This window comes from Marmota marmota, unplaced genomic scaffold (genome assembly GCF_001458135.2).
Source record: "Marmota marmota marmota unplaced genomic scaffold, marMar, whole genome shotgun sequence".
NCBI lineage: Eukaryota > Metazoa > Chordata > Mammalia > Rodentia > Sciuridae > Marmota > Marmota marmota.
This window is the reverse complement of record NW_026006421.1, coordinates 23,087-32,281: the sequence shown is the minus strand read 5'-3', so window position 1 is coordinate 32,281 and position 9,195 is coordinate 23,087. Positions and strand designations below refer to the sequence as shown.

Here is a 9,195-nt window from a genome sequence, read left to right as displayed (position 1 = left end):
GAATCCATCTTTTTTGATTTGCAATCCTGTGATTTTCTGGAATATCTGTACATCTTCCAAATGGGATATCCCATTATACAAATACTACTTAAGTATCTATGCATGTATTAATGAGACAGGGCATTTGTAGTCTGATATTTTGGCTGTAAGTTCCTGAGGATCCAGGAGCAATCCAACCCTTTGTAACCAACTCTTGATAAGCTGTGTGGTTGAATGTAATGGTAGTGTACAGGTTGTTATGGCATCATAGTGTGGGCCACCCACCCAGCCTGTGTGGAATTCAGGTGGAGAAGAAAGTAGATGCAGATGTGGAGAAGGTTTCCCAGAGAGATATTGCTTCAGTCCAGCACTACTGTTTGAGAGTCTTCAACTGGGTGAAGAGGAGATATATGGAGCATGTGGAATGGGGACCATCTCTAGATTTCTGTAGTTCCAAGCTCTCTTAGGGTGTTGTATACACTATCTGTAAGATCATAGTGAGGAATGAGTTTCAGATGTATGTAGAGAGAGGATCATAGTCAAAGGTAAATTGTTTACATTTTATTCTAAATACCTCTAAAAGTTTTTGAAGAATGAAGTAAAAGGATTATGATTTTTTGGCCATGGTCTTGAGATGTGTTATTGTGGGAAGGGATGGCAAGTAGCAATGTTGGTGGCAAGAAGGTTATATATATATATATTTGTTGTTGTTGTTGTTTGTTTTGTTTTAGTTGTAGTAGGACACAATACCTTTACTTAATTTTTTATGTGGTACTGAGGATCGAACCCAGCACCATGCATATGCTAGGTGAGCGCTCTACCACTGAGGCACAACCCCAGCCCCTGGGGTTATATAATATTATATATAATATTATATAATATTATGTAAAATATTATATAATATTAATGGAATAATCCATGTGAGCAATGACATTTGGCAGAGCAAGAGAAAAAAAAGAAACTGTGTTTACACGCTTAGTGTTGCACACATAAAGATGGGTGATCATGATTTGTCTTATTGGCACTTCAGGCTCAGAAAGTTGGAATTATCACCTCATTGTATAACCACTCCATTACCAAGCATTCTTAATTTTTTTCTCATGAAATCTAATTTTCCTCCTTCTTTCTAATCCAGCCTGAACCATCATCATTTAATATTTGAAGTTACTGTTAGGATTTCCTGATGGTTCCTCCTGTCTCTGACTTTGCTCTGTAACTACAAACTCATTCTCACCATCCCTCCAGCAGGGGTGCTACTTCTTTTTTTTAATATTTATTTTTTTAGTTGTAGTTGGACAAAATACCTGTATTTATTTTTATATGGTGCTGAGGATTGAACCCAGGGCCTCATATGTGCTAGGGGAGCATTCTACCACTGAGCCACAACCCAAGCCCTAGTGGTGCTCCTTTTTGCTTACTCCACATACTTTCCATGAGTATATCTTTTCACAGCCCCATGAACATGGTCTCAGCACCTCTCTGTGCATTTACAGTTTTTAACAAAATTATTTTTAGTATCTCTATTTCATTTATTTATGTTTTGTGGTGCTGATATGTTAGATGAGTGCCCCAATGATGAGCCCCAACCCCAGCCCTGCATTTTACACTTTTTACACCATCAATCAAGTGATGAGTACTACCATTTTAATTATTATGAACATTTCATTTGGTCTTAACTGTTGAAAGGAAAGCCTTCAATGCCATTATACATTATCACACTAGGCAGAAAACATCCATGGGGTGCCATCATTTGAATGTCAAAATCATTTGGGAACCAAAAGCAAATATTCAAGGGTTCATAAAACTGAGCGTGTGTCCTCCTTGTTCCTGTCCTGCAGAATTTTGTTGGAAGAAGGGGATAATGCAGTTGACATACTACCATTACCTTTGGGAGCTTTTTACCCAATTCATATGAGAGCCTGGATTAGAGAGAAGTTTCGAATGCAGAGTGAAAGTGAACAATGGAAGAATAATTCTAGTATTTTTGTCTCTTTACCCATATCTACTGAGAAATGATTTTAAAATTAAATAAGCCTGTTTTAGAGTAGAGTGTCTTAGGGGTCATGAATTTGAACTTTTCTCCTATTTTGAAACCCTTCTGTAGTACTCTACTAAATATCAACTGACTTTTCCTTCTCCATCTCCATTCATGGTTATACACTTGGTTCTTCATCATATTAATTATTATTCCCATCCTAGGATATTAGTATAAAAGTGTTCTCAAGTTTCCATGTTTCATGCTTGTTGCTTCTTGTCTTCATCTTCATCATCTTATTATTATTTCATTTGTTGTTCAGAAAAACCTGTTTCCCTTACCAAGACATCAACTTTCTGTGTTAAAAGTCAGAAGCCAGAACAGCAGATCCTGTTATTTGACACCATCTGTATCCCTGGCTTTTCATTTCCTACATCTTTTTTCCTTTCCCAAAATCAAAATAATCAACTAAAATAAGAAATAAAAAAAACAATATTTATGTACCCAACATGATCAGTCCGTATGTAGAACTTTGCAGTACCTGGGAGGCCAGTCTCATCAATGTTTATTACATTTTTATTTACCTATCATTAATTGATTGAAGTTTTTGGTGATCAGGAGATAATTGTTGAGCTTAGTGAAATCTTCCAGTATTAATGTTTTATTTATTTAAGCCACTTTAAGTGTAATTTTAAAATGGCACCTTGTGAGGAATGAGTCATTCTCTGTAGAGGTTTTGCTATTGTTTTTTGCTTTTCCAATGAAAATACTAAATTACTAAACAATCTGTTTCTACAGTTATGGTTTTAAAATTTGTAGGTTAATTCTTTATAAATAGAGAGCAAAAAAAGATAGGTTTTCATATTTTCAGCTGTTTGTTTATATGGTAATCTACTCAACAAATATTTACTGATGCTTCCTTATGCTTTGCCCTCAGAGGGGAGTACCTGTTGAGTAGTGAGTAAAAGGTAATGTTAGGTTAGCATTTACTAATGATCTTGGCATTAACTTTATAAAGTAATGTTACAGAGTCCTTGAGGATCTGTTGCTATTATAAACCAAAAAGCCCACTCCTTGGTGTCCAGAAATCATAAATGGTCCTATTTAGAACTCTGAGGAAAGAAGTCCTGTGCTAACAATGGTGTGCTTATAGTGAGTGGTACAGTTTACCAAACTAATGAGGAACCAGGTTGTGTCTACACTGCCTTAACCAAGAAGAAAGGAAGCACTTGGGGAAGGAAACGTGCTTGTTTTCTTTCTTTTTATTTTGCCACTATAGTGAAAATACCCTGAGAGGTCTGTGCTAGGTAAGGAGGGTTGAAGTCCTCCCCTCATACATGTTGTGTAGCAACCAGAATGTTACTGTGCATACAGAAGCATCTAGCTATCTAGCCAGGAAGCTGCTTCTGTCTTGCTATTGGTGCATCCTATTCATGTAGCAGACATCTATGCATGGGACTCATCCACATCACATATTTCCTTCTAATTCTACTCAGCATTAAACAGTGTTGCCATCCAAGTTGAGGCCAGGACCATTCTTCTGTAGAAAATGTGGAAAAGTAAAGTTCTCAAACATTTTTGCTTACTTATTTTTTGTGGCTGTGATTCACCATATTTCTTATCTTTATTTATTTTATTATCCAGTGGAAGAAGACACAGAATAAAGTTCACAATCAGGGAAAGAATCTATATCCACAGCCAGTGATCAGCCTTTGCACTCTCTGGAGAGACAAATGAATGGGAACCAAGAGAAAGGGGATCAGAATGATAGGAAAAAGAACAAAACTGGAAAAGGGAAGAAAAAAGATAAAATGAAAGCCACGAAGGGAATGCTAAAGGGTTTGGGGGACATGTTCAGGTAAGTCTTTACCACCAGTAACCAGAGCAACCATAAATAAACAGTCATGCACTTAACAACACGGATACCTCTGAGAAAAGCTTCTTAGGTGATTTCATCATTGTGCACACATCTTGGAACTTACATATTATATCCTACTGAATGCTTGGCTGTGTGGTACATGCTATTATATATGTGGTCTGTGGCTTACCAGGAATGTTAGGTGGCACATGACTGTATATTATGGTGACATTTAAATAAAAAACACAAGAAGCACAGATTTGAAGCCAGTATCTTTGTAGACAATGAAAATTCTTTTATCATTTCCAGTCTTAGCTACTGCATTTTTACTTTTTTCAGGATTTTGCTTTAGTTATTTCAGCAGCTTTCAACATGGTATCTTGCCAACGATGTGGATAACCCTGGGGAGGTAGGAGGGAGTCCTCTTTGTCTTCACTCTGTACAACAGGAAGAGGCCTATGGAAACAAAGGGCTCTTAAAGTAGTGTTTGTTCTTTTTTTGTGTTTCAACAGTGGTTCATTATGTAGATTTAACCCAGAGTTCAAGTTGTAGTAGCATTTAAAGGTCCAAAAATAACAAGTCTAATAAAAAATATGTTTCACATAGAGCTTCAATTAAGCTGTGTTGATTAATTTGATATTTATTACTTTAGTCTGCAAAGATTGATTAAACGTAATCTCTGCCAATTTCTTGACAGTTGTTTTTGTGTCCCTAAATTATACTCTAGGATTACTTAACATATCATTTTTACAAATCATTGCTGTACAATAAAAGTGACAAGTTGTTCAGAAGTTTCACTGAAACTCCTCCATAAATGTTCATCTAAGTTGATTTATAATATTAAGGTATTTAATGTTAAGTATAAAGATTGCCTGATTGTTACATAAATTAAAGCCCTAAACATATGAAGATGATGGTTTAAAATTGAAATCATATATCACAGTCTCTTGACTTTTCAAAACGTAGTCACCCTACGTTATGAAATCCTTCCTTTTAACTTGTGTTTAATGCAGAATGTGAATAAAATTTTATTTTCATGTACTTAGGATCCTCATGTTGATCTCAATACCTCAGGCTGTTACAGGTATGTCAGATCTGAAAACTTGAGGAATCAGGACTCAGCCAGAAGGTTACACAACACAGCATATGTGTTCTGTAAGTGTGTTGAAGTCAAGTGCATGGAAGAAGGAAATATAGATTCATATTAACACAAAATCTGGCTTGTTCGCAGTATTATCTTTAGTTTAAAATAGATTCATTTCTCCAATGGTTCAGAGCAGTGAGATCTTCATCATTTTTCATTAGACTTTTTCTTATTGATATACTGTTCCTTCTAAATCCATCTTCACTCAAATCATCATTATTAATTATATTTCATGTCCAAAAATATTCATGGAACAAAATAGCTCTTACTGCCCTTTTTTAAAGCTCCTTTTGTTAGCCAGGGGGCTTTTGTTTCCATATATACAATCTGACACCTCAGAAACTGGCACCTACACAATGTACAAGAAAAAGGCTGCTGTCCATTAATTAAAATTTAAGGAATTTGTGCTAGTGTCATCTTTAAATTAGAGAATAATAGGTGGAAGGGAACTTCCTATGAGAATGCAGCATAGTCGCATTTCTAGGGCTCTCCTGAAGACATATTGAAAACTAATGGCTTGTTAGTTTTCATTCATCAACCAATATTTATCTGATAGATAAAAGGGTTCTGGACTTGTTATGATGTAATGGGTAAACAAATTTCTAGTCTTTTGAGGTTACCTTAATTATAAATCAGCTTTGTCTTCAATTTTCAACTTCAATGGTTGACTTACAATTTGTTGCCAGAGGAGTAGACTTTGGGCAAAATGTGTATTGTTTTAAAGGCACCATGAACACTTCATGACCCTCTTTTTCTTAAATGGCTTGCAGAACATTACATGAAGTTTTCTCCAAATCTAAATCCATAGACTTTATCTATAAACTGTAAGGAAAGCCAGCTATGTAGTAGAAAAAAATGACCTATTTATAACTCCAAAAACCTGCTTATTCTTGAAAATCAAATTATATATTCTGGGGAAGGGGCTGAAGTTTCTTTCATTTTATTTTTCCTTTCTTTTTTTTTAATTAGGCTAATATTCTTCCAGTGTTTAAGAATGGCTGGTAAGAAAATCATAGATACTTAAAATTCTCTGGATACTTGGGTGATATCATTGGTTTGCTAAAGTAAGCTCACATTTATTTATTTATGAGAGTAGTTTTTATAAATTTTGCAAATCATTGTAAAATCCAACCATTATTAAAAATTAAGTAGATCATTTAAAAATCAGGAATAATTAATACTCAAAATTCATCCCTTCCTAATTACTTTTACCATACTATGATCCCAGGTTCTGAGATGATGTATACCTGCTTAAATTTTGGAATTAATATATGTTAATTAATATATACATTTGGAATTAATATACACATTCCAAAAAAATGACTGCTAGAATTTGTAATGAGATGGCATAAAATCTGTAGATAATTTTGGGGAGAACTAAAATCTTCATAATTTTCAATCTTCTAACCTGAAAGCAGTGGATTCTGCCATAAGACTGGGTCCCACACTAGCAGAAGCAGCAGAGAACCTGGTAGGATGAAGGTGAGGACAGTAGCAGCCAGGAGAGGTGGTGCTAGAAATGGAGGATTCATAGTTCCACTGGCACCTGGAGAGGGGACATCCAACAGGAAAGTGAATGAGGGGCCTGTTGTCACAGGGCTGCTTGGGTATGGGGTCACAATGAATGTGGCTGTACTCACATGAATCTGAGAAGGGGCACTGAAGGAAAGCCCCGACCGTTCTCTGATCCTTGTGGCAGCTGAGGGTTCCAGGAGCTTATGAGGACAGGAGGGCTGATCTCCATGGAGTGGCAGTTCTGGGATGCATGAGAGGACTTGTTTCCCATGGTGAAGGAAGTGAAGGAGTGCTGCTTTTTGGTTTTGTTCTTGGTGTCAGATTGCTTTCGGGCAGTGCTGCTCTGGGCTGCTGCTGAGGTACATGTTTCAGCATCAACTCCTGGCATGGGAGGCTTATCCCATTCTGTCAGCTGCTTAGCAGCCAAGTTAAACTCAATGTAGGAAATCAGAAATATTCCTATTTTTCTGCCAACATTTCTTCAGTACATCTTACATCCACTCTTTGGATCACAGTCAGAACATCATCCTTAACAAATGGAAAGCCGTCATTTTCTGCTGCTTTTTTGCCTTTTGCTTCAAAGTCATAAAGTGCTCTGCACTGAGGTAGGGGCTGAGGTAATGGTTTAATAATCTGCACTAAATTGGTTGGGGAAAAGCCAGGGATACCATTGACTTACCCTGTGTTTTTATCAATGTGTTGTCAAAAAATGATGATGTCACATTTGTGGAGTTTAAAGTCTCTAGGCTTCTTTCCTTCATAGTTATGTAATGCTTTAGGACATGGTAACAGGCATACCCCTCACTGGGGCCTCCAGGCTTGCCCCTGAGGCTGCCATCCACACTGGGAGCTCTCTAGATCTTTTGCACTACAATTAGACATAGTGCTGCCCTGAGCCCTTAATGCATTTGTGCAGTTGGTCCCACTGCCCACATCAGCTAGGTTTCGAAGGCCTCTCTGCCTGATGTCATCCAGAAGCCTGACCAGCATTATGTTATCTGGATGTTCATAATGGGAGCCAACAAGAGTCCTCCAGTACAGACTACTGAGCAAAACTATGATCCCAGCAAACATCTTTGCAAAACCTGTGCTGGCAAGGAAAGACTTTTTCAGAAGAACCCAGGCATTCTAGACACACAGGACACTCCAAAAGATCCAAGAAGGCAGGTTCAGTCATCTTGATGTACTTTACTGAGAAAAGGCTTCAGAAATGTTCATAGTTGTGTGCAGCTCTTAAAATTATTCATGTAAGATCCATTTCAGACTTTGCTCTTGCACCTTGGCTCTTCCTCCTAGTTCTTGGTTCCCTATTGGTGGCCATGGCCAATGCAGATACCACCCAGCCTTGCCTGCTGCTTTCTATTTCTCTGAAGAAGGCACAGTGGCCCCTGGAGACTCCTCTCTGCTGCCCTCCTCTCTGCACAGACACATTACACATGTGTCACTGCCTCCCACTTGCCCAGCCTTAAATGTTATTTTTTAAATCAACAGAATGCTTGGTGGGTTAGAAACTAATATGTGAGAGATGGAATAGTCTAAATTTCAATCCTGGCTTGAATATTTTATGACTGTGTGACTTTGGAAAAGTGACCTAACTTCTCTGCATTTTTTCTGGTGGTAGTAATAGTCCCTGTCATAGGGAACCACAGGAACTACAGACAAAGCTCCAATGCAGTGTGTATCAGGATACACATTCCAGCAATGGCAGCTATAGTTATTGTGAGTTTAATAATGTATGAAACAAGAACAGTAAGACAGTTACTTGTGGTGATGGGCAGCTGACAGTGCAGAGGTAGCAAACATCTTCAATTTTTCTGTGAAGCTGCCGGAAGACACCAAGGTAGATGGGGCCTGGATGCTTGACAATGGTGATATATTCACACTTCTCCCTCTTTCTTTGCAGAATATCCTGTCCATCTACAACTTTGGGCTGGAGCAATCTCTCTTTTTGCAGACCCTGCAGGAGATGCTGGCTAACACAGTGGAGAAGTTGGAAGAGGCATGTACACTTTGGAATATTTTAGTGTGCTCAGCTACTATGCGATGGTGGCTTTTACACGTATTGGAAATCGTGTTTGTGGAGATAAAACACGATTTTCACTTATGTCTCCCTTGGGTTGACCTTCTGCTTTACCCAGCACTTCATCATATCTTAAACTTGAAAACAGAAATCCAAGTGCAATGTGATCTGTGTGGCTGCCTGTTGTGCTCATGGAAACAGCCTTTCTTGGGCATCCATGTGTCTCCCTGCATCTTCAGAGCTCTGACTGTTCCTGTTTGACCAGTTGCTTTGTGCATGGCTCTTTGTATTGACCAAAATTTATTGTCAAATGCCTTTGACTGTGTGGCTATGTTCTAAGCTGTTGTTTGGTGAGTAAAATTTCATGGCACTGTTACATACTCTAGGTAATGAAGTCACAGTGATATGGCTTTAGTGAATTATAAATTTGCAAATAGATAATCATTTTCTTTTGAAAATTAAGACTTTAATTTCAGTCTTTAAATGCAGATATTTTCCTTCAAAAATGTATATAGTGATTTTAATTATTTTCCATGTATTTACTGACTGGGTGGTACCCATTTGTAACCAATTTATACCATTTAAAGTTAAGCAGAAGGATAAATTGTCACCTTTTTGGGTCTTCTCTATAATTTTTTTATGGGCATTCTAAGTGCTGCACTGTGGTTTATATTAATTAACTCAAGTATTTCTAGGAATAGAAG

At 37.4% G+C, this 9,195-nt stretch overlaps 1 pseudogene; it reads right to left on the bottom strand.

Annotated features, from left to right (window-relative positions):
• Window positions 1-6,351: 6,351 nt before the first annotated feature.
• LOC125614739 lies at window positions 6,352-7,648 on the bottom strand (annotated as a pseudogene).
• Between the last annotated feature and the right edge of the window lie 1,547 nt (window positions 7,649-9,195).